At 42.1% G+C, this 21,634-nt stretch overlaps 1 protein-coding gene across 3 annotated transcripts in view; it reads right to left on the bottom strand.

Annotated features, from left to right (window-relative positions):
* Positions 1-21,267, bottom strand: part of LOC117402904 (ankyrin repeat domain-containing protein 6-like) — a 49,144-nt gene extending 27,877 nt beyond the window's left edge. For 2 of the 3 annotated variants that reach the window (XM_059023555.1, XM_059023556.1), the window contains exon 1: positions 21,103-21,267. The gene's annotated coding sequence lies outside the window, so the exon portion shown is untranslated. Of the gene's footprint in view, positions 1-5,895; positions 5,983-21,102 lie in introns of those variants that run through there. The other variant, XM_034004527.3, reaches the window with a different exon arrangement.
* Positions 21,268-21,634: the final 367 nt, after the last annotated feature.

Raw genomic sequence — 21,634 nt, 5'->3', positions numbered from 1 at the left:
TAGATGCTAAACAGCCCAACACCAAAGATGTATAACCACATACTTAGCCCCAGAGCAAACCAGGCTCTGCAGACCATAGCTTGCAAATACCTGCTGCAGCAGGCCACCAAAATACACCTCACTATAGAGTGAACACCTTGCAGATCATAGAGAGGATGATTCCACAGGAAGCCAGTGGGATTTCAAAAGAGGCATGATCACCAGTAGATTTTAAAAATCCACTGTAAACTACAATAATCAATTCTGGACGGTGCGAATCAGGGAACAGTTTTTATTTTTTTTCAGATGATAAAAAAAAATATCCTGGTGAATGAAGGCATTCTAGCATCAGCTAAGAACCCCGTTCCAGCTGTGAATGCAGTAACCATAAACCAATTCTCCTTTCTGCTGTCCTGTCAATGGACCCCGACCATTATCTACACCTGCTACACACAAGGAGGGTATCCCAGTAAGCCAGGAGCCGCAGAAAGCACATTGTTTGGCTGCCTTGATGAGGGGTTAGGGGGCAGACACAGTGACCCCGTGCATTAGACCATCTATCTTTACCAAATTAAACCCAGTATGTCCCTCTTTATACTATGCCTGGGTAAGACACTGCAGGCAATCTGGCGTCCCAGCCTTCATGCTATATACCCAGCACCAGCGATCACCTCATAAACTGTTCATTGGTTGTTGGAAGCATCTGCACATGATGTACCATTTGTCCTGGTGGAACGAGATATCTCTGAGCATTCTGAGGGAGGGTGCTGGGTATTGATTGTTCTCACTGAGTGTCATTTGGCTGTTTCCATCTGCCACGGGACGGAGATTAATATGATTTGATATGGATTTTGTTTCCACTGGCAGCAGATCAATATGAATGTGATGTGACCTGGGGCTGAAATCCAGAGAATCCGCTCTGACCCAGACTCAGTAGCTCAGATGGAGCAACTAATGATCACCCAGTGCGAAGGGAGAATGGAGGCTGGAGGCTGGTGAATTAATGTATAAATGGCAATTATACAAAACATTACACAAAGAGGTGACCTTTATGTAACGTCTGGAGTGCAGATGGAAACGGTGGCACAGCCAGCTGGAACGAGATTAGAGTTTTACAAATTGGTTTCATGGTTCAGATGGAAACATGGCATAAGATATACAAACACATGGATAACTTCTCTATACCATGGCAGTTGTTTTTTTTTAATGAATCCTAGCAGTATGCCTGGAATCCAGAAGGCATCATGCTGCAGCTCGAATAGAGGGGCTGGTGAGTATAAACTGATGACAATCCTTTCAATAAGGACCATACTGCAGCACTGTCAGTCAACCACTGTGAAAACATGCCTAAAGAAACACATGAATTCAGAAAGATTCACAAAGAGTATCACTGATAAACAGAAAGATTAATGAAAATAACATTGACAAAACTGTTTTAAAACATTGTTGGTTTCTTTAGCTATCGAGGACAGATTTTGTGAATACCAAACTTGATTTAATTTATCAACACAGATTATAAAAGTATTTTAATAAGTCATGAAAGCTTTGTGAATAAGGTCCATTGCTTTAAAAGACATTTTAGTCTTTATGATGTCATCTAAAAATGGAGCATTAATAGTAGGATTGCATGGCACACTAACAATGACTAGTTAACTTGTCCTATTCTCACAGAATAATTCAGTTACTGAACAACATGTTGAAACAGAACAATGAAGAGCCAGTTCTACTGTTCCACCACCTGCTGCTGCTTCCGTTCTGGTTCCGAGGCCTGCTCCTTAAGAGCACGCTGGGGGGCAATGTGTTTCCGCAAGGGGAAGAGCTCAAGCGCATAACTGTCAGGACACTGACCGAGACAGAGGTCACTCATGCAAGATGTGATTGGTCACTCTGCATATTAGCTTTACCAATTGGATGAGATGATTATACATTCAGTGCCAAGACATTTCTTAAGGAAGGTGGGGTAAAATAGCCAAAAAATAGTCAGTCCGTCTGTCCCCCGCAAAGGTAAAACAGTGTGATTATTGGGAGAGAAAATAAAGGCTTGATTTTAATGAGGAATTCTTGCTCTTAATTAATTTTAAAAAAAAAACGCAGTTAATTTTTATCAGATATTTTATATGTAAAAGATGCACTGTGACTCCTCCTATCTTCTCAGAACCAAGTGCCTCATTCTGCACTCCAGCACAACATTGCTTTGTTCTTTTCTCCTGTCAGTAGATAGCAATGACAAGACTATCTGCAGATTTGATCTAGTGGGATAATGATGTAGAAAGAAAGTGGAAATGATTGAGAGAGCTTCATACCAAGAACCCTTTCCTCTCTGTGTGGGAGCAAGGTGGCTGGTACTGTACTGGAAATGACTGACAGAGCTTCATAGTAAGACTCCTTTCCTCTCTGTGTGGAGCAAGGTGGATGGTACTGTGCATGCATTAATCACATTTCCAATCGTCAAAGTCGTGATCCATACACAGTCTAAGCAGAGGACAAAGCTCAACTTATGCAGACTGAAAAGAAGCTACCCTTATGGCAAAGTATAGTAGGTGACATTTATACATACATAAAACAGAGAAGTGTAGTAAAGAATACTAAAAGTAATGGAAAGTTTAGAAAAAAACATCTAAAGTAAAGTTTTACACAGAATATTGGCAAACCTTGACTCTCAAATAGCTAGCCGCACAGAAAGTATAAACACACATGTTAATGTAAATTGCACTGCTTTGGCAACACTGATAAAAAGCTTGATAATCTTTGGGAATGCTCCTTTTCTGGTTTGATGGCCCTGAAGCAATCAGCAACAAAGACCTCACCAGAATAAACTTGTACCACAATCAAGGGAACTGTTCCTTCATCACATCACTGAGTCCTTCCACGCACTGCTCTCCATACAGCTGCCCAATGCACTTCTTAAGCCTTTCATATGGTTCTTTTACACTAGGCTGAAATGTTGTCTGCTTGTGCTGCAAGCCCCAGTGAATTAGGTGGTCCTTTTGTATAAAAGAAGGCATAAATATTTTTGTGGAACACCCTTGAATTAATTCGCTTTCCTGGCAAGTAATTGAGCTAGGCTTCAAATGGGACACCAAGACCCCAGCATATGATATGCAATCACAATTTGGGAGACGGAAAGCTGAAGCGCATTTACCCTACCATGATTTTGGTTCAATACCTCAACATATTTGTTTTATTCCCTGAATTTATTGAACCCTGTTTATTACACTTTACAGGATGTTTCTGAAACCAACTTATGGGTCAGGAAAAACAAATGAAAAATCCTCCAGTTCCACTAGAGTATTACAGTGCCACAGTGCTGGTTGTGGAGACCCCCTTAGCAAAAGCATGGCGAAGTGTAATAAAGCATAGTGAAAGCACGGTCAAGCACAGACAAGCATTGTAAATTATAGCAAGGTTAGGTAAAGCATATTAAAGAACATGGCAAACCAGGGTAAACTATGATAAATGCATAGTAGAACCATGGGAAAAACTTAAAATACAGTGCAAAGATAATGTGATAAACATTTATAAGGGTCTTAACCAATGTTAGTTACTCAGACTGACAGTTTCAATACAATTTCAAAAGATATTGTCTAATGGATAACTTAATTGAAACATCATTGTACAGTAAATAATCTTTGAATAGGCTGGGCCCTTGTATTTCAGCAGTGAAAGGGGTTCTCCTTGCCTATGCTTCCTTAGCAGCCTAATTAACAGGAATGCTTCTTTCCTCGCTACGCTCCAAATTGGGAGCATAAAAAAAAAGAAAAAAAGAAGAAACAGAGGAATCAGGACTGGGCCCCTGCCTGAGCCACCACGTGCGAAGCTAGAGTGGAATAATGAATGCAAACTGGCAGATGTGAGGAGATAATCCAGTTAGACTGAGCACCGACTGCTTGGGTTTGTCCCCTTGAAAAGAGGCTGAGAAAGCAACGCTTTGTGTTTGTGAAAACACTGCTCTTAAACACTTAGTGGCAGCACAGGAGGTTGATCACCCAACATGCTACAGATCATTTTGAAGGGTTCATTGTTTTAAAGCAATAGAAGATGTTTTAGTGCTCCCTGCAATCAGGAGGGTAATAAAACAGCAGGTTTTAGAGTCCCTTGAAGCCGTGATGGCGGTATGTACAAAATGGCATTGTTTAGTGCTGCTTTAGTTTAGCTACAATACTATATTAAAATCAATACAAATGCAAAAAAGTTCAATATAAGAGCTGTTGAAGTTTTCCCCTCCATTCCAGGTTTTGCTGCTAAATGATAATGGGTAATATTGACAGTGTTTGTTTTTGTTTTATTTTTATTGACAGAGAAGTAAGCCAGAAGTTTTCATGCTAAATTCTGAAGCAATATTTTGAGAACAAATAGCCCCGTTGCAAATGTAAACCAGCAAACTGAAGCAACAGTCTCTTTGCAATTCTGCTGCACACAGTGCATTACAGCGGAAAAGGCAGTGAAGCCACACACTCGGTTCTGATGCCTCCTTCAGTGCAGTTAGTATTGGACAGACACGCTACACATTACACACTCTATTGGGTTCTTTCTTTTTTTCTCTCAAAAGCCAAAATAGTCATACGATAGAGGAATACATTAACGTCTACAATAAAAACAACACAGCAGTTATGCTTTTGGGTTTTTCTTAGTTGATCGGATTCTTCATGATATATTTAATAAGCCGCTTTGAGTCTGTAATAATCTATTAAGGACTATCATGTCACATAATGCACCTGGTATCCAAGTCATTCCTCCCCAACTTATGAATATGTTCCCACGGGAATTCCAGAAATTCTTGTGAGTTGTAGGCTTAGCCGATGCATGTACACACAGAAGACAGAATGGCTTTCGACAATACATGTGTTTAATACTGGAGCCCAAGCAGTACAGACAGATGAGCACTGTAAACAGCACCATCATGCTGCTACACTGTGGACACTGGACCCCCTTTAAGGAAGATTCAGTTCAAATTGATATCTGTTAATGTGAGAAAGAACTGCCAATGACTGGACACATATAAACCATAGAACCAAAAACAGCAAGTGCTTTCACTCAGGTTGTTCACGGCTGTTCAGACGAGACATTCTACAGTTACCTGTGAGTCTGTGATCAAACTGGATCTTCACTCATTTTATTTACAGGAAAGGGGATTTGTTTTCTTTGAGCTGGCGTTTTTACTGCCCTTAAGGGAATTACACTTTCCTGATAATCAAGTCTGACAAAGGCAATCATTTACAATCACATGGATACGAAACATTATGCTTTAAGTTACTGCAAAATCTGCCAAAATATCTACAGTAGCACCACACACTGAAATAAGCTTATTGTCATTTGTTACTTGAACAGAAATCATATTCAAACTGAGCAACAAAAATACAGGTTATGCATCCCAGTATCCAAATCTTCATTTGTTTGATGGTTTTTCAATGAAGTACTGTCCGCTAGATTACTGTACAGTGCTGTACCTGCATCCTCAACATACAGACCTATGTCCCAACACTATTGAAGGGTAGTGTACACAGGTAAGAACAGCAATGAAGGCAGCATAATGAACTCAATCCAAACACTGAAGTTTCCCCCAGGTGGAAAACATTTGCATTATCTTACAAGCAGAATTGCAGAGCTTTGTGTTGTCATTTTCTTTTCGATGGCTTTCTTTGGTTTTCAGATCCACAGTAAGAATGAATGCAATAAAGCACACTAGATTCAACGAGGGCTGTTTCTCCAGAGACAAACTCATACACACACTACAGTATTTATCTGTCCCCTGGAACTAACCTTACAGTTCCACTGCAAACTACCATATAATGGCAAATGGTTGAGGGATACATCCCCGTGAAACCAGGTATACTCTACAACACTCGTCACATTCAATTCAACACAGAGCACACACACCCCAGCAGAGAGAAAGTATTCCAGTCCTACTGTACTTACAACAAAAGGATCCACAAAGTTGCGTGGTGGAGACTATATCCTTGGAGCCTGTAGTACAGCAGGAAGCCTGAACAACTGTGTGTCTGAGAGCTCAGTGTAAAGTGACTGGCAAAGCACACACACACACACACACACACAGAGCTGGAGTAAACAGCCCCTGAGCACTCTCACACAGAGAAACAGGTGCTCCAATTTACATTACAATAGCTGCTTCACCAAGGGCTGTCAGAATAACGAATGACCAGAAAGCAGCAACCTGCGCCAAGTCTGTCCTGTCCTGTCTCTCTGTCTCCTCTATCAAGCCTGTCCTGTCTCTCTGTCTCCTCTATCATGCCTATCCTGTCTCTCTGTCTCCTCTATCAACCCTGTCCTGTCTCTGTCTCCTCTATCAAGCCTGTCCTGTCTCTCTGTCTCCTCCATCAAGCCTGTCCTGTCTCTCTGTCTCCTCTATCAAGTTCTGTTGATATGAAATAGCAAGAGGGAGGTTAAAAAAGAAAACAGCTCTTGGCAAAGCTTCTTAGGAGTGTTTACATTGTCTAGTGCTCTAGCAGCACGACTGAGGAATTATTTACTGTCAGCTACTGCCTAACACAGCCTTCTCTGAATACTATTTAACACTTAACCCTTTTCTTGTTTCTTTATACATCCGTTCAAAGTTTACAGAACTGCACATTTTGAGTAAATAAGTGTAGTGCTTTGTTTATGACTACTAATTTCCCAAAGCAATCATACATGGTTTACCTACTAGTGTATGAATGGCCTGGGTTGTCATTCCAGAGATTTCAGTTTTCCATCCACAACTAAAAAAACACTCAATGGTGGCCATTTTTAGAGATACTAAAAGCAGCTTTGTGAAATGTAATGACAAACATTTCTACTGTAAGTCCTCTTCTCAACTGATGATGAAGACATTGAGAAATACATACAGGTCGCAACATCTGTCATTGAATTTTACAAAATTTCCTTTAGTATTAAAAAAAAGATTTCAATATTATCAGCAGACTTCCTTGATTCATTTAATTATTTTTGAGATGTGAAAACACTGTCCTCTTTTCAGAAGTACCATTTGCACAATTGCATTTTTTTGGTATACTGGAATACTCGTTCAGTGCAATACAAACAGTTTAGGATTAGGGTTTGAGTTCGGATTACCAACGGAAATGACAGCAAGAAGCCCCGTGCGTTTTCTTAGTATGTGTTTTAAATAAATACATTCTGCTAAGCCACTATACAAACGAACATCAGAAATGCTTTGGGGCTTAGAGTGTTTTGTTTCCATTTGCAAAGCTACACGTTATATTAAGAAACCATATTCACCCTTGTTATTATTGTTTATATGCTTTTATTAACTTTGCCAACACAGAAAACAAATGCGACAAAAATAGTCCTAAACATTATTATTATTATTATTATTATTATTATTATTATTATTATTAACAGTCCTAGTAGTCAGGTCTTTACAACAACTGTCTTCTCTGGACATGGTTGAGAAACAGTTCTTGACCAGCTATTAACAAAGGAAACCTGTCAGCTGGCTGTATCACCACCTGGTAAGCCTGTAAATCTCATGTCCATTGATGTATTGGCATTCTGAAGGCCAGGTTACTGTGCATGTATAATCATGTATTTAGACCATGCCTCTTTGCATTTACTCGTTTACCTTTTACTGAACAACGTATTATCGATGTTTAATTATTAACTGTGGCAGCTTTGTGGAAAAAAGAACTGTGTTCTGCAGTACATGAATATGTACGATCTAATAACATATGAAACTCCCTTATTCCCAGTCATTCTAATCAGTCTGCCTGTGTCCCTTATCTCTGTCAGATAATGCATCACACATTGACATCCTCCCAATGCTAGATTGCAGCAGAACCCTACAGGGATTTAAGCCTGTCTTCTATGTCATTACATCACAATGCACATCTGTTCCAGCCCTTTCCCAATCAGATTACACATTTCCTGTAAATGAGGAAAATATACCAGCAGAAAACAAACACATTCAGGTAATAGCTGATATGAAATGTCCAAAATGCCAAAATATACACTAAAAATGAAAACAAGCTGTCAATTATAGAATTTAGGAGATACACTAGTGCAGTAGCTGTTCCCAGCCAAAGGCTTGGATGACCCCCACCAGCAAATAGAAGAGAATACAATGCGGTGCCACTGAAACCTGTAATGAAAAGTGTTACTTTCACACAGCTAGCATCATAGAACACAAAATAAACAGCAGACAGCTTGGAATGCAGCCCCAAATGTTGAACTGGTACATTGCCGAGTTAAGGACACTATTGGACACCAAAGCCATGTTTCCTATTAAAAGGCTTCCTCTCACAATTGTTGGTAACAAGTCTATTGTACTTTGCAAACTGTGAAAGAAACTGTGAAGAAAACAACATTAAACTAGACTGTCACAAAAGGAAGCACCTCTAGAAACACATTGCATGAACTACTGTTTATCTAACCTCCTCTGCCAGTAAAAGCACAGTACACTGAGTGTAAACTAAAAGAAAATAACAATAATTTACTCAGTTAGGGTTAATAAGGTCTTAGATCATGGTAGTTTGGGGACTACTATTCACAGACTGATCAAAGCAGCTAAGATTGTGAAACAGGTTGGGCTGCCACTGATGAGGTACAAGAAAAACGGGACATCCGAACAGAAAGGGGGTCGATAAAAGTTTAAACCCTCTACAAAGCCTCTATCTATCCAAAAGGTAACATTCATAATATTACTTCTATAGGATTGACAACCAATTCATATTGTGTGTCCACTGCAGTAATACTGTGTCTTTGTGTCTAACCTGTGCTCAGAGTATTGGCATTGTGGTGTTGCTGTGGTGATCAACATGGATGTGGAAGCATAAGATTAAAAAGTGTGATCTTTTAGTGTCCCGGGAAGACATACTGAAATCCCGGGACACCTTCCTCAAAACTGGGGTGATCCAGGGAAAACAGGCCAGGTGGCAGCCCTAGATACAGTACTGGTAAACTTCTGCCTCTCCAGTTGTCAAGGCCAGTTGGCAACCATATACCATGGTGCGACAAGGAATAATTTATTTTAGATTCATTGCAATATGTCGCATTATAACACCAGCTGGGACTCTAGAGGCCCACCTAGTAAAAGCACAGTGGGAGTAGTGCGAATCCTGCTTGGGCCACGTTGACGATGTTGGCTGCCCTGGCCTCTGCGCGCCCGAAATCAGGGAAAACCGTCTGTGGAGAGTTAATCTCATTTCCCTAACTGGACAGGAGCCCAACAAGGTCAGAGAAAGTGTCCCGGTTGGGCCCTCTCGCCCAGGGTTCGGCCGCTTTGTAACAATTAATGCTTAGACTACGTGGTTGAAATGCTTAGACTAGGTGGCTTGAGAGCAGGAACAGAGGCTGCTGATCATCAGTCCTCCTGATTGGAACTGTAGGTGGGCTGCAGCACTGAGGCATTTGAAACAGGCATTTTAAAACGGAAAACACAGTAAAAATGATTTTAATAATAAATTTGTTTTTGGAAATTCAATGATAAAGCATGTTCAGTAACCTATTGGGTTTGAAAGTCAAAAGCTAGAACTGAATTTATGATTCATTGTGTGTTGGTGGTGTAAGGTAGTTTAGGGTTCTGATTAGGGTTAGGGTTCTCCAATGAAAAGAAAAAGGACTATGAAACTTGTAAGTTTAGGTTTTTTATAACGAAACACTTATAGTGCTGATTGAGGTAGATGATTTCAATCTGTTATGAAAAAATATTCCCGAATAGAATTAAAGAAAAGGTTGGAATTTTGTGAAAATGCCCTAGGATAACTAATTAAACAGCGTCAGCGTCCAAGGGAGCTGTGAAGCATTACCAAGTCAATTATTTCACCACAAGTCCTTCAAATCCTCATTAATAAGCCCAAGAAAGGTCAGTTTGTTAAATTGTGTTCCACAAGGGGTTTCAGCCCTTCAAAGATGGGGTCATTTTAGATACTTTCATCCTGAAGCCTTTTTGTGGGGTCATTAAATCAGACAGTAAAGCAGGTAGACAGTAGCAGAGCTGCATATAGAGTCAGTTAAATTATGAGCACACCTAAGCAATTTAAAAGTGATATCTCTTCTACTTTAGAATGAACATGCACTTAAAAATCACTCAGGAATTTGTCAATTGGACACTTTTTCAATTTTAAGGCCCCCAGCAACACAGAAATACTAAAGTGGTGGTACTCATTCTACAGTAGACCTACCTGGCTATCTGTACAGAAGCATTCACAGGGTTACTGACATTCTAAATATCATTTTTAGATCCTCAAAATCACTTCATAATAAGACGCATTTCAAGTGCGCTACAATATCAGCACGTTCTAAATAAAGAAAGTCTATGCTCCTGTGGTGGAGTGTCCCGCCCCTATGTATTATTATTTGTATTTTTGTTTGCAGCGCGGGTAAAAGCGCTGCGTCTTTTATTATTATATTTAAAAACCCCGTGAGGATGCATAGCTGATCAGCTACTGATTATTTAACTAGCTGACAGTCATGCATCCTTACCAAATGCGTGCAGGCTCTGGCCGAGGGGTAATAAGATAATTAACAACTAGTTAATCCCAGAGTATATAAACCTGCAGCTCTCTGCACTCGGGGTGGAGTGTACAGAGGAGAGTACGGGGAGCGGAGAGAGCGAGCGAAAAATCACGACAGTTAAAGATGACTGCTAAACAGTATTTGTTTATTCGTTTGGCCCTTGTGCCTTTTTGTTTTGTGTTTTGTTGTTTTGTTTAAATCTTTTGTTTTGTTTATTAATAAATAAGCTGAGTGCCGTTGCACTCAGCTTCACTCACCCATCCACTGTTTGGTTTCAGTTACTTCCTGGTCCGTGACGTCACCACACCTCACCACTGCGAGCTAGACTGCCACATATGGTGTCCTGCGTGGGACAAAACAAACGCCTCCAACAGTCGGACCAGGAAGGATAAGGACGTTTTTTTGTTTTTTTCAAAGTGTTTTTTGTGTGGGTTTTTTTTGGAAATAAAAAAAATGGGGAAAAGTAGCCGGAGGAGAAAGCAGCAGCAGCAGCAACAACAACAACAACAACAGCAGCAGCAGGAGGCGCAGCAACAGCAGCCTTACCTTACCACGCTGGACGTCTGCCTCACCTGCCTGAAGGGTGAGGAGTGGTGCTTTGCGGTTGGTGAGGTCGGGCACGTGGCACCGGACCAACCCCCTCCATGGCAGGAGAGGAAGGAGCCTGAGCATCCAGCAAGGGTGAGAGAGGACCCACATCCTCAGAGGCGGAAGAATCCTGTCTCCTCTGAGGGGATCTGGGACTGGCTGGCAGAGCCTGAGAGGGATATAATGGTGGCCCTCCCTACTGTGATCAACCTCCTGTGGGCGAGAGATGGGGAGCGCTGGGAGGCCTGGGAACAGACACACCACCCAGCATCCCTCCCAGACATCGCAGCCATGGTGCTCAACTACCTGGCTGCAGATATGGGAGGGGCCCCACTGCTGTTTCCAGCGCCAGAGGGAGAGGAGCCACCGCTGCCTTCTCCAGCGCCAGAGGGAGAGGAGCCATCGCTGCCGTCTCCAGCGCCAGAGGGAGAGGAGCCATCGCTGCCGTCTCCAGCGCCAGAGGGAGAGGAGCCATCGCTGCCGTCTCCAGCGCCAGAGGGAGAGGAGCCATCGCTGCCGTCTCCAGCACTAGGAGCAGAGCAGCAGGAGCTGCCTCTGTCTCCACCACCACCAGGAGCAGAGCAGCAGGAGCTGCTTCTGTCTCCGCCACCTCCACCAGCAGAGGGTGAATGCCTGCTGGTTCTGCCTCAGCCGCCGTGGGAGGACTGCTTTCCCCTCCCACCTCCACCAGCAGAGGGTGAATACCTGCTGGTTCCACATCCACCGTCATGGGAAGGACTGCTCCTGCCTTGCCTTGCTTCGCCCAAGGATGCCTGTTTCTCCGCATCGCCCGGGGCTGCCTGTTTCTCTGCATCGCCTTGGGCTGCCTGTTGCTCCGCATCGCCTGGAGAGCCACCAGCTACAGGGAACGAGGGAGAAGTGGAGCCCCCGCTGCCGCCTCCATGGCCAGGGGCTCCCCTCCCGAGTTCACCTCCCGAGGGTCCGCTGCTGCTGCTGCTGCCGTCGCCTCCCGAGGGTCCGCTGCTGCTGCTGCCGTCGCCTCCCGAAGGTCTGCAGCTGCTACCTTTGCCTCCCGAGGGTCCTGTTTTGCCTGGGGTCGCTACCAGTCCTGAAGCCCCATGAAGGGGAGCTGCCGGCCACGGAAAAGGGGGGGGGGGGGGGGAGGTCAGGAGACCAGCTCCCCCAGCCGCACTTTCGCGGCAGGAAATACTATGGCTGGAACCCCATGAAGGGGAGCTGCCGGCCATGGAAAAGGGGGGGGAGGTCAGGAGACCAGCTTCCCCCGCAGCAATTTCGCTGCAGGAGAAAGGGTGGCCGGAGCCCCACAGAGGGGAGCTGCCGGCCATGAAGAAGGGGGGCAGGTCTGGAGACCACCCCCAAAATTTTTCTGGCCAGAGGAACCGGCCTGTGCATCATCCACTGGGACGCTACAGCTATTTGGGTGTGAGGAGGACATCACACTGTGGCCGCCACCTTTAGCCCATTGCTGACCCTGTTCCTGAGCCGGGACTGCTAACCGGGACTTTGGGGACTAAGGGGGGAGGTGGCCGAAAAGGCCATGTGTGCTGTGCACAAGGGGGGGGGCTTGTGTGGCGGAGTGTCCCGCCCCTATGTATTATCATTTGTATTTTTGTTTGTGGCGCGGGTAAAAGCGCCACGTCTTTTATTATTATATTTAAAAACCCTGTGAGGATGCATGGCTGATTAGCTACTGATTATTTAACTAGCTGACAGTCATGCATCCTTACCAAACGCGTGCAGACTCTGGCCGAGGGGTAATAAGATAATTAACAACTAGTTAATCCCTCGGCCAGAGTATATAAACCTGCAGCTCTCTGCACTCGGGGTGGAGTGTACAGAGGAGAGTACGGGGAGCGGAGAGAGCGAGCGAAAAATCACGACAGTTAAAGACGACTGCTAGACAGTATTTGTTTATTCGTTTGGCCCTTGTGCCTTTTTGTTTTGTGTTTTGTTGTTTTGTTTAAATCTTTTGTTTTGTTTATTAATAAATACGCTGAGTGCACTCAGCTTCAACCACCCATCCATTGTTTTGGTTTCTACTTCCTGGTCCGTGACGTCACCGCTGCGAGCCACAGCTCACAGCTCCCAACTGAAAACTCCATAACAGTTTAACCATCAAAAACAAATAAAAGATTTGAAGGGACAGTCGCTAGCAATGCCTCAACCACAAGGGACTTTGTCTTTGAGGTTTCATTGTTTTTTATTTCTGGTAACCTATCTTGCGAAAATGCAGTGAAGCTGGAATAAGATCAAACAGAATAGTGATTTTGTTTCTCCAGGCAACGCTGACAGAGCAGAGTGGCAGCAGTAGGCAGGTATCATATTTCCTTACTGGAAATATCACAATAGATCAGCGAATAGAAAATACTGAAGCTTTGGATAATAAAGAACGTATTCTGCTTTGGAACGTTAATGTTTTTATAAAACGGAAAGGTGATGTGCTAAGGGTCTCCTGTGGGATTTGATGTTGCTTTGAGTAATAAAGAACATCTTCAAACCTGAACCCTAACACTCCTGCCTCACTCCTGCATACCGGTCTGCATCATTCAGAACAAAAGACTGATGCTGGAGGGGGAACAGCGGTTATTATTATTATTATTTCAGCTGAAATGCCATCTGATCGGGCCTATCCTGCGTGCTATCAAGTGACTTCACAAACACTGAAGTGTTATTTCATGTAAAGGGAATGACTAATGGAGGGAGGAGCATGTGACCTCAAGGAAACGGCTTACTCTAGCATGGTAGGGTTTATGAAGGAGTTGAGGTGCAGATAATGTTACAGGGGTCTGGTAAATTACAGCTTTATGTACTAGAGAGTGAAATGTGTATATATTTCAAGTATAATGCTGAGGGGGGCAGCTGCACATGCTATTGGATACACATACACACACCCAGAAACAGGAATCAGAAGGACTGGAAATGGTGTCATATGGACAGGTCTAATGTGATCTCAGCACGAGCATATGGACTTGGTATTCCTATTCACCACAAAGGGAGCAAAGGAAAAATCTCATTTCCTTTTAAGGCACTACGAGCAAGATTTTCAAAGTGTTTACTCCCGTCTTTAATATTGAAGGCTAATAAAGGTGCTAGTAAAAGTAATTATTTTCAGGAACAGAAAACGAGAAAACTGGCAGTGCTAAACTGCATCTCTTTGTTTATTCATTTATTTCACAGGCAAAGTTAAGCAAGACTATCTGTCAGTGCTCTCCAGTGCTCTGAGAATCAGTTATTTCTGGTTTTGCCAAAACACCCTCTAATGGCTGGTTTATACTTCCGACTGCGACCTAATTTTTGGTCTCAGTCAGTGGTCTCTGACGGTCGGAATGACATCATCCACACTGCCGCGAGCTGCGTCTTTTTTGAAAAGTCGTATGGCCTTTTCTTGTGTGTCTGCCACCGCAAAACACACAGGGTCGGATGATGTTGAAAAAATCCAACATTTATCGCATGGTTGCAAGCCAGTGAAGCACGATAGAGCACGTTTTTGAGGAACCCAATAAACATGAACAACGGAACAGGATTTTAAACTTTCCTCTAAACTGAATGTAATTAAAGAGTAAATGAACCTTTGCTAAAATGAATATTGGTGCTTACATAGGCTACCATGCGCAGCAACCACTTGTATAATAATAACAATAATAATGAATACAATGTATTTTTATTTTTATTACTGTTATTCTTTTTATATAGTTGAGTCACTAATAAGTTAACGTTGCTATTTATTTTCTGCAATTGCTTTCCCCATCAAATCAGTAACTTACTCAATATGTCTGATCGGAGGCAGTATGGAGAACAGCTAATCAGTTACTTGTTTGCTGCTCATAAAATTATATATGAGCCAATTTACACATTCACTTCATTCATGAGACGGGCAATTTTAAAATCCCGTCTCAAAGTGTCGCGGGATTGTGGAGTCTGTTGGCAACCCTAGTCACAAATCAACACCGGCAGTAAAGCAGACTGGCTGAAAGCATGACCGACAGCTACGACCACTTTACTGCGTCAAAAAGTCTGCGAACTCTGGGGTGCTTCAGTCCTTCTGGTGCACCCGTAGAAGTGTCTGCAGCTGACGTACAGCTGTTGTCTGCGAGAGAAGTATAAACCAACCTTACGAGACTAGGGGTAAATTTCAGAATATAGGTACACTGTAGCCACACTTCATTTGCACTTCTGTGTAACTGAGTTCCATCATCTCGATAAAGAAAATTGGACTTTTTCAATTCACTGACTCCAGCAACTGAACAATTTAAAATAAAAGTATATAATAACACAATCATCACTTAAAAAATAAACATTGGGTGTATTTATTGCAGATCATAAAAACTATTATCACCTGGTCAAAAATTTAAAATGTACAAAAAAACACCTTTACACAGGTGATACACACACACACACACACACACAATCAGAATTACAGGTATTAAACAAATGTTCCATAAGATTTTATATTGGAATGGTGCTAACACAACCTATTAAATTACTTTGCTGTTAACTTGCTTAACACATTTTTGTATTTAAAAAAACAAATCTGAATACAAATCGTAAAACCGGGACTATTTACCATATTGTACTGTTTCTGACCAGGACAAAACAATCTGACGGAAATCTGGGACAATCCCAGTGTGGTAACCCTATGCATGTAGTATTAGTAAATATCAGTAAAATGTGCAGTGTGACTAGCTAATGTACCCGTATTTTGCAGTTTATCTGAATGGATCCATTTATAGTGTATATGCAAACACAACAAAACAATGACCTGTGAAACAGGTTGAGGTAGTTTCAATGGATTGAAATGGAATCTGTCCCTTTGCAGCCTGAATGGATTTCACATCTAGATCACAGAACAGGGTGGGTGCCTCATCTCTGGTTCTAATAAACACTATCTGATATCAGTGAAATGAATGCAGATCATGTGGGATTCAGTACTGTTTCCTCCAGGCCATGAATATGACGAGGTATGTCATTTAACCCCCGAGGATCTCCTCGACTCGACTCCCTGCTCAAAAGACGTGACTCGACTCGACTCCCTGCTCAAAAGACATGACTCGACTCCCTGCTCAAGACATGACTCAACTCGACTCCCTGCTCAAGACGTGACTCAACTCGACTCCCTGCTCAAGACGTGACTCAACTCGACTCCCTGCTCAAAAGACGTGACTCGACTCCCTGCTCAAGACATGACTCAACTCGACTCCCTGCTCAAAAGACATGACTCAACTCGACTCCCTGCTCAAAAGATGTGACTCGACTCCCTGCTCAAGACGTGACTCAACTCGACTCCCTGCTCAAGACGTGACTCAACTCCCTGCTCAAAAGACATGACTCGAGTCACGCAAAAAAGACGTGACTCGACTCCCTGCTCAAAAGACGTGACTCGACTCGACTCCCTGCTCAAAAGATGTGACTCGACTCCCTGCTCAAGACATGACTCAACTCGACTCCCTGCTCAAGATGTGACTCAACTCGACTCCCTGCTCAAAAGACGTGACTCGACTCGACTCCCTGCTCAAAAGATGTGACTCGACTCCCTGCTCAAGACATGACTCAACTCGACTCCCTGCTCAAGACGTGACTCAACTCGACTCCCTGCTCAAAAGACATGACTCGAGTCACGCAAAAAAGACGTGACTCGACTCCCTGCTCAAAAGACGTGGCTCGACTCCCTGCTCAAAAGACGTGACCCGACTCCCTGCTCAAAAGACGTGACTCGACTCGACTCCCTGCTCAAAAGACGTGACTCGACTCGACTCCCTGCTCAAAAGACGTGACTCGACTCGACTCCCTGCTCAAAAGATGTGACTCGACTCCCTGCTCAAGACATGACTCAACTCGACTCCCTGCTCAAAAGACGTGACTCGACTCGACTCCCTGCTCAAAAGATGTGACTCAACTCGACTCCCTGCTCAAGACATGACTCAACTCGACTCCCTGCTCAAAAGACATGACTCGACTCGAGTCCCTGCTCAAAAGACATGACTCGAGTCACGCAAAAAAGACGTGAATCGACTCCCTGCTCAAAAGACGTGACTCGACTCCCTGCTCAAAAGACGTGACTCAACTCGACTCCCTGCTCAAGACATGACTCAACTCGACTCCCTGCTCAAAAGACATGACTCGACTCGAGTCCCTGCTCAAAAGACATGACTCGAGTCACTCGGGAGTCCCAACTTAATGTTTTATGTCTATGTATATTAAAAGTATAAGACGTGACAGGAAAGAAAGTTTAAAAGATTAATTTGTTTTTGTACTTTTTTCGGTACAGTATTATGTTTTGTTATGCAATTAGGACTCCAAGAGACACCTTTTTATTATGTTTTGTGCTTTTGTGAAACAGTATCTGTTACTTAAAAATGTCTAGTTGACATTTAGCTCCATAGCTCAGCTCAGAGGACAGACATGTAGTACAGATTCTATATTACCTGTGAATTATATAAAATTTTGCCTCAGTTTCTTTATTTTTCTATTTGTCTCCTATGTGTTAAAACCTTGATGTTATATCTCAACATGAAATTATATGCCACCAAATTTCCTTCCATTTGGTTAATGTATCTGAAACAAAACTATAAGGGGGAGTGTCAGTGTTGAGAAGTGAGAAAATATTAGATATGTTCTTTGTTTTGTGGTATCATTCATTACTAAACACCCAATCTAATTGAGCACAGAGAAAGAAGTCTTTACACAGTGGCAAAATGTGTGTATAAATAGATCAAGGAATCAAATTCACTAAAATGGAAACACGAAAACAAAGCAGAAGCTGTGGACTTTTAATGGTGAACATAAGTAGGGCAAGTATGACCACATTATTGTGCATCCTAATTTTGTATTGAACAGATTTTTTTTATGTATAGATTGCTAATCTCCTGTAAAACCAATCTGATTAAATCAAAATATCTTGAACTGTCAGAACCAGTGCTTAATTTGTGCTGGGGCTCAGCCCTGGAACCTCTGGGCATGCAGAGTCATATTCCCGGTACCTCTAGTTAAAAATCTCATAAAATGCTTTCTTTTTAAATTCTCAACACAGTTGTATCAAGTCTGCAAGTTCTTGCGTGCGCGCTAAAGAGAGACAGTCCGCTGCCACGTTTGTAGCCTACTTTAAATTACTTTACGATTTCAGCTTGAGTGCCTTTAAGTAAGATGACACTGGCTGCAACTCTGTTGTCGTTTTTTTATACACAAATAAGCTTACTTGATTTTAAAAAACGTCATGAACGATACAAGCAACTTCTTACACTACTTGGTTTGATTAAATGAGTAGTACACAATCAAATTTGAAAGCTGAACATTAATTTCAACAAATAACGACGACAACTTTTTAATGAAAAAAAAAACCCTCAATAGGAACATTAGCCTGTTAAAAAAATAATAGTGATCTGGTTCCCTCTTGCCTTTTTCAATGAATATAATTTGATTAATAGAGAATAAAAACATATTATGGTGTCAAAAAGGATGCAAGACAAGGTTTCAAGGCTAAACTATTTGTTTTAGCCTTAATAAATCGTTTTAACAAAGCTGCTGTCAGCCACAGCTTGGCTTTCTCTTTTCTCTAGCTCTTTTTCTCTTCACTCTGTTCTCCTTTTCTCAGTCCGACCCTGGGATCCAGCTCTCAGCTCCTTTTATAGGAGAGCTGGAGGGAGGCGGTGCCTGTTCCAACCAATCCAGAAGGGCCACCTCACCCTGCTGGAAGGTTCCAGAATGACAGCTGTATGGAAATTCCCCAGCCCAGGTGCCTCAGTCGGGGGATCGGAACACTCTAGATGAAAGGGGGTGGGGCCCCAGCCTGACCGCAGGTAAACTCGCTGGATGGAAAAGTAGAGTGAGTTCTCCCGTTCACTCCAGCATGCTGACCATGCCCTGACCCGCGGGGTGCGCTCTTCCAGGTTGTTAACAAGCAGTCAGTGCACCGGCCACGCCCATCTCACCAGCCCGCCTCGGGACCTTCCGTTACAATACTAAGATAACAACTACCTAGCCTAAATTTAATTAATCATTTTTGTAATCTACCAGCGGCTTGTGTTGCATACACCTCGTAATAGTGCAGACCGTGGGTCAAACCAATGTTCGTGTTGGGGTGCATTGTTTTTTCGACTTGACTAGTACAGTTTAGTGACTCGACTCGAGCTTAGCATGTCAAAGACTCGACTCAACTCGAGTCCCAATTTTGGTGACTCATTCCAACTCTGAAAATGAACCCATGCATGCTCTGTTATACAGTTAAAGGGCTGCTTGATTTTACATATACTGCTTTTCACTGCATGCATCAAAGAGTTAAAAAGGACTAGAGAGCTTGACACTTGTGTTTCTTTGAACCCGACAATGACACAAAGCAATAACTGAGACAGCAGTGTGGTGCATATCTTCAGCCCTGCATGGAAAGGAATATTGCGTGTCTCCCAGCACCAGTCTGACATGCAGAATGAGAGGTACAGTTTACAGTGTAGATTAAAGGCTCAGAGAGCTGGTTTCCAGTACCCATCTCCCACGCAAACACACTTGCTGACTGGCTACCTAGAGGTTCTCACTGTCTCAGGAGTCAAGTGCAATTAGTCTCATGGTACTGTCACAACACTCCCTTGGTCTGGAAGAAAGAAGGTTCTTTCACCAAGAACAAGTAGAAGAATTGTGAGAAAGGTAAATAACAATCCGAGATTGACTGTCAAAGATATTTAAAGTAAATTGGCTGCAAGTGGGAGTGGTGTTTCTATTTCAACCATAGGTCAAGTATTGCATGGTGAAGGTCTCAATGGTCGCAGGGCAAGGAAAAAGTCACTCTTAGGAAAATGTCAAAAGGACATTGGCTTAAAGTTTTCAAAACAGCATTTGAATGATGGGTAAAAGGTTTTGTGGAGTGATGAAACAAAAATTGAGCTATTTGGTCATGCAGATAGTCGTTACGTTTGGAGAGTCTGGTGAGGCGTACAAAGAAAAGAACACCATACCTACTGTCAAGCATGGAGGTGGTAATATCCTTCTATGGGGCTGTTTTTCCTCTAATGGCACAGGAAATTTAGTCCTAATACATGGTACAATGGATTCCACAGCATACCAAAAGATATTGTCTAATCATCTGAAACACTCCACTACAAAACTTGGTTTAAAGCGCAACTTGACATTCCAACACAACAATGATCCAAAGCACACATCAAAATCTACTTCAGAATGGTTAAAGAAGAATAAAATCAAGGTTCTGGAATGGCTTAGTCAAAGTCCTGATCTAAATCCGATTGAGAATCTTTGGTATGAGTTGAAGAAGGCTGTGCACAAGAGAAGTCCTCGGAATTGAATGAACTGAAACAATTTTGCGTTGAAGAATGGTCAAAAATCACTAAAGAATCATCATGCCCAAAGCTCATTGACAAATATCCTAATCATTTAAAATAGGTTATTACTGCTAAAGGTGCCTCAACTAGCTATTCATTTCATTTTCCTTGTAAGGGTATGAATACTTTTGAATTAGCATTTTTGGAGTTTTGCAAAAAAAAACAAAAAAACATCTGAAATAATTGTAGACATCCATTGTAACTTTTTTTTCCTCATCCACAAAAGATAGTTAAAATGATTGTTTCTATAATTATTTGTTTTCGAGAAATTTCTAGAGATTATAAATTTCCATTGGGGTATGTAACTACAACTACAACTATATATATATATATATATATATATATATATATATATATATATATATATATATATACACACACACACACACACACACACACACACACATAACAACATGTAACTAATCTCCGATGATATTTCCAAAGAGGAGATAAAGAAAGAAACCACCTTTACATACTGCCTCCCAGACTGGGAAATGGAACTGCGTATGAGGTCATACTTACTACAGCGAAGAAAACAAGACAAACGGCATGAAACGGCAGCCGCACATGCATAGGTGTTTTGCAACTTTCTTTTACGCACTGAAAAAGAGTTTACATAGCCGACAGAAAAAAAAAGTTCCCACCACCAATAAAACACGCTGAAAGAGTCTATAAAAACTATATACGGTATACCAAGCACTTAAAAAGCCAGTCTATGGAAACAGAAGAGTCCTAAACAAGATTACATTTAATAATAACGTACCTTTATCTGCCTTCCAGCAAGTGTTCCGTTTTGTTTCAAATCAATAAACCAATGTATTAATCGCAGACTCTGTTACTTCTAATATTCTGCCAGTAATACCTGCCCTCCTACTCCTCCTCCGCCCCCATTCACTTTTGACAAACATCCCATTTTTAATCTACGCATTTATCCGGCAATTCATACCTATAAAGATCAGCGCCCTCTTCTGGAAATTACTTAAATAACATCATGAACACATCATTTTTTTTCTGAATTTGACAAAATGTAGGTTTTAGTTAATCTGCATATTTGATCATAAAACCGTCATTTTGTACTGTACATAAATCCAAACTGAAATGCAAAACTAGACTAGGAGCGCCATCACGTGGATATGTCACAGATAACTGTGTTTATTGGATACTAATGTGGTAAAGTCACAGCGCTCTGAACTGTGTGGTTGGCGTTAACAAAATAACTGCACTTTCAATGGTTACTTTTCATACAAGGATAAAATCATATTAGACTAGCAGAGCGTGATCATGGCAGACTTAAC

The sequence above is a fragment of the Acipenser ruthenus genome, chromosome 5 (genome assembly GCF_902713425.1).
Source record: "Acipenser ruthenus chromosome 5, fAciRut3.2 maternal haplotype, whole genome shotgun sequence".
NCBI classification, from domain to species: Eukaryota; Metazoa; Chordata; class Actinopteri; order Acipenseriformes; family Acipenseridae; genus Acipenser; species Acipenser ruthenus.
This window is presented reverse-complemented; position numbering and strand designations above follow the sequence as displayed.